The sequence below is a fragment of the Schistocerca americana genome, chromosome 2 (genome assembly GCF_021461395.2).
Source record: "Schistocerca americana isolate TAMUIC-IGC-003095 chromosome 2, iqSchAmer2.1, whole genome shotgun sequence".
Taxonomy (NCBI): Eukaryota; Metazoa; Arthropoda; class Insecta; order Orthoptera; family Acrididae; genus Schistocerca; species Schistocerca americana.
In genome coordinates this window covers 955,085,496-955,090,789 of record NC_060120.1, presented here as the reverse complement: position 1 = coordinate 955,090,789, position 5,294 = coordinate 955,085,496, and positions in this window count along the sequence as shown.

Here is a 5,294-nt window from a genome sequence, read left to right as displayed (position 1 = left end):
TCATACTGGCTTTGACACTGTTACCGATACAGCCTGGCCGATGTGAACGTGTGAGACAGAACATGCTACGGCGCGTACACGCATGCGTTGATGCACGTGGAAACCATTTTCAATACACAGTAACTGTGACTGCATGGTACGGCACGTATTAGACCGCAGTCTCTGTAAAAATGTGTGATTGAATAAATGGTCTCCTGCATGGAAACCATGCATAAAGCTACGTCCAGAGAGAGCAAGGCAAAGTAGGATGCGCCGATCAGCCGACGCTAACCCAACCCACCACGCCAGGTTCGTGCTTTGCTCTTATACACGTAGTGACACTCAGATGCATAAGGAAGAATTTTGTTCGGTATTATAGAAATTCGCAGAATATTACTTTGTTGTTCTATATTATAATGACAACTTGTTCTATTTCCTAATCACCCCCAGTGGACAAAGGAACGCAATAAATTATAGGCCGACACAGTCACAAAGACAATGTTGCTGTTGTGTAATTTATAACTGTACTGTCAAGAATACCACGAAATCATTTCAGAAATATAACGTTCTTGATCAAGTGTGTTCAAATGAAAAATATTGATAGTTAAGTCATATTATTGTCACTTCTTAATAAGTCTAATTGAAACGACCTCCCCTTAAATGTACTTCCGTTTTCCGTCCCAGAAGAATATATAATTGTTTCTTTGCTTAATGAAGAACTTCTGGTTTATTTTGACAGTTATTTAGTTCGATACAGGCTCCATAGATCATCTTTCACCGAAATGATGTGGAACGAGTCAGTTTAAGGATCTGTATACATGATTAGCGTAAACATTAATCAACACATTCATATTTTTATTCCTACACATGCAACTGCACTTATTTTATCTCTTTTTATTTTTCATTTATTTTTTGCCAGTTTTTAAGCAGAAATACGTCCTGGAGAAATGGAGTTAATTTATGTATACATACAGAACAAGGAATGTGTCCTATCGACCTATACCTTCTTTTAGCCAAGTTATGCCACAAATTTCTATTTTCCCTAATTCTGTTCAGTATCTCCTCACTGGTTACGTCATTTCCCCATCTAATCTTCAGCATTCTTCTGGTAGCACCACAGTTCAAAAGCTACCTTTCTCTTCTTGTCTGAACTGTTCATCGACTACGTTTCACTTCCATTCAAGGCTACACTCCATACAAATACCTTCAAAAACGACTTTCTAACACTTAAATATGTATTTCAAGTTAACAAATTTATCTTCCTCAGAAACATTTTGCTTGCCAATGCCAGTCTATATTTTATATCCTCTCTGCAATGCTTCGGCCATCAACAGTCATTTTACTGCCCATATAGCAAAACGCATCAACTAATTTTAGCGTCTCGTTTCCTAGTCTAATTCCCAGAGCGTCGCCTGGCTTTCCTCTACTACAATTCATTACCCTTATTTTGCATTTGTTGATGTTCATCTTGTAACCTCATTTCAAGACACTGTCCATTCCGTTCAACTGCTCTCTCAAGTCCTTAGCTGTCTCTGAAAGAATTACAATTTCACTGGTCAGTCTCAAAGTTTTTAATTCTTCAGCTTTTCCATTCTGTAAATAATTCGTGTCAGTATTTTGCAACCATGACTTATTAAACTGAAAGTGCGTTAATATTCACGCCTGTCAACACCTGATTTCTTTGGAACTAGAATTATTACACTCTTCGTGAAATTTGAGAGTATTTCACCTGTCTCATACATCTTGCATATCAGATGGAATAGTTCTTATTATGGCTGATTGTCCCAAGGCTATCAGTAGCTCGTCTACCCGAGGGGCCTTGTATCGACTCAGGTCTTTAAGTGCTCTGTCAAATTCTTCTCGCAGTTTTATATCTGCTATCAATCTTCATGAATTGTACGCTTAAACAGAGTTGACACTCGGCGCGGTGGCTGAAGGGAGTGAGTGCAAAGGCATTTCGCATTTACAGTCGCTCCCAGCAGCCAGCGCGCCGAACGTCAACCTTGCTTACGCGTACAATACGTCCTCCTCCCTTTCTACACTACTGGCCATTAAAATTGCTACACCACGAAGATGACGTGCTACAGACGCGAAATTTAACCGACAGGAAGAAGATGCTGTGATATGCAAATGATTAGCTTTTCAGAGCATTCACACAAGGTTGGCGCCGGTGGCAACTCCTACAACGTGTTGACATGAGGAAAGTTTCCAACCGATTTCTCATACACAAACAGCAGTTGACCGGCGTTGCCTGGTGAAACGTTGTTGTGATGCCTCGTGTAAGGAGGAGAAATGCGTACCATCACGTTACCGAATTTGATAAAGGTCGGATTGTAGCCTATTGCGATTGCAGTTTATCGAATCGCGACATTTCTGCTCGCGTTGGTCGAGATCCAGTGTATGGAATAAATCAGAATATAGCAGAATATGGAATCGGTGGGTTCAGGAGGGTAATACGGAACGCCGTGCTGGATCCCAACGGCCTCGTATCACTAGCAGTCGAGATGACAGGCATCTTATCCGCATGGGTGTAACGGATCGTGTAGACACGCCTCGATCCCTGAGTTAACAGATGGGGATGTTTGCAAGACAACAACCATATGCATGAACAGTTCGACGACGTTTGCAACAGTATGGACAGTCAGTTCGGAGACCGTGGCTGCAGTTACCCTTGACGCTGCATCACAGACAGGAGCCCCTGCGATGGTGTACTCAAAGACGAACCTGGATGCACGAATGGCAAAACGTCGTTTTTTCGGATGAATCCAGGTTCTGTTTACAGCATCATGATGGTCGCATCCGTGTTTGGCGACATCGGGATATACGCACATTGGAAGCGTTTATTCGTCATCGCCATACTGGCGTATCACCCGGCGTGGTGGTATGGGATGCCATTGGTTACACGTCTCGGTCACCTCTTGTTCGCATTGACGGCACTTTGAACAGTGGACGTTACATTTCAGATGTGTTACGACCCGTGGCTCTACCCTTCATTCGATCCCTGCGAAACCCTACATTTCAGCAGGATAATGCACGGCCGCATAGTCCTGTACGGGCCTTTCTGCATACAGAAAATGTTCGACTGCTGCCCTGGACAGCACATTCTCCAGATCTCAGATCTCTTACCAATTGAAAACGTCTGGTGAATGGTGGCCGAGCAATTGGCTCGTCACAATACGCCAGTCACTACTCTTGATGAACTGTGGTATCGTGTTGAAGCTGCATTGGCAGCTGTACCTGTACACGCCAACCAAGCTCTGTTTGACTCAATGCTCAGGTGTATCAAGGCCGTTATTACGGCCAGAGGTGGTTGTTCTGGGTACTGATTTCTCAGGACCTATGCACCCAAATTGCGTGAAAATGTAATCACATGTCAGTTCTAGTATAATATATTTGTCCAATGAATACCCGTTGATCATCTGCATTTCTTCTTAGTGTAGTAATTTTAATGACCAGTAGTGTATAATATTCAAGTTAATTTCCGTTGTACAGCGTCTCTATACACATGTATTCCTTCTGTCTTTTAGGTCTCCCTTCATTGCACCTTTTGGTATTTATATAGCTGCTTTTCTTTTCTCCAAACAATTCTAAGTAGCCTTTAGTAAGAATTGTGGTACAGCCTGTTTAAGCGAAGGAGAAACGAGAACAATGAATCATTCTGGCGACGATATGTACCTCAAATTAGGAAATCGACTGACATAAACGACAGTGGTATGTGATGGACGGTAAACCGACAGTGAGAAGATGTTAATGTCTGCGCCACACCACAGAACGAAGAGGTTGGAGGTTTGGTCCCTCTCTAAAGCAGGATAGGCGGCAGTCTGTTGCAGATCTGACGACAGGCACGTTTCAGAGCACACCGTTCATCGCACATTGTTGAACATGAGGCTCCACAAAAGATAAGACGTTTACCTACATCATCATCAATGATGATTGCAGTGGGCACGGGATCATTTTGTTGGGTGGATCACGTTTCTGGTTACACCAGGTCGATGGTCGTGTTCGGATAAGCCGTCATCCAGGCGAAGTGCTACTCGATGATGATGATGATGATGATGATGATTGGTTAGTGGGGCGCTCAACTGCTCAGCCCAATCTCACCACTTTCATGAATGAGGATGAAATGACGAGGACAACACAAACACGCAGTCATTTCGAGGCAGGTGAAAAGAACTGCTACTCGAAACATGCAACGCGCCACGGTTGATGATGTTCTCTATAAGAAGGCTGTACCGAACTGCTATAAAATCTGCACAAGTTTGATGATTGATGCAGGGAAAGGCAGTTAACCTTGGACGTAAATAATTGCAGTATACTGCTCACCAGCGGGAAAATGCTCCTATCGCAGAACAAAAAAGCGAAACGTTTCTGTTTATTTAAAAGACTTTAACTGAAAAGTAAGGTAGCATCAGCCGGCCGGAGTGGCCGAGCGGTTCTAGGCGCTACATTCTGGAACCGCGCGACCGCTGCGGTCGCAGGTTCGAATCCTGCCTTGGGCATGGATGTGTGTGATGTCCTTAGGTTAGTTAGGTTTAAGTAATTCTAAGTTCTAGGGGACTGATGACCTCAGAAGTTAAGTCCCGTAGTGCTCAGAGCCATTTGAAACATTTTTTAAGGTAGCATCTACCTCTTTCTGCTTTCGTCAGCACCTTCAAAAATTTACCCTAAACTTTTAGCATGCGAACACATTCGCGCTTTCTTTAACACGCAACCCACCTCAAACTCCCACAAGTTCGCGTAATTGTAACTCACTCAGCCGACTAGTCCATCGCTGTAAGTCACTCATAGCCATCTATTCGAAGTCGTCCTTCCTCACTCGCTCATTCAGTCCAGCTCATTGTCATTATTTCTTTGTGTCCATCTGTCATGGTCTCCTGTGTCACTGTCACATCCTCTACGTTCTGTCCTACTACTATTGTCTCCTGTCATTGCCACTGTCTCCCTCTTGCTCTCTCTCACTGCAAATATGTCGTTCCTTCCTTCCTACTACTGCTCTCTTTTCTCACTGTCACTACCTCTCTCTTCCTTCTTGTCTCTGGCATATACTCTGTCGCTCATAATCACTCTGCCTCTTACCCACTTTCGCTTTCTCTTTCTGTTAGTCCTCCCCCCCCCCCCCCCCTCCGACAATGTCTCTATCACTCCTTTACCAGCACTGTTCTATCACTGTTAACTATGTTCCTCTGCCATCGCGTTCTTATCTTTCTCTCACACTGCCATTGTCTCGCTTGTTCTCTCTATAACACAACCACTGTCTACTATCTACCAGGCTTTATACTTTTCCGTATCTTTGCCATTGCCATTGTCTTCTCTCT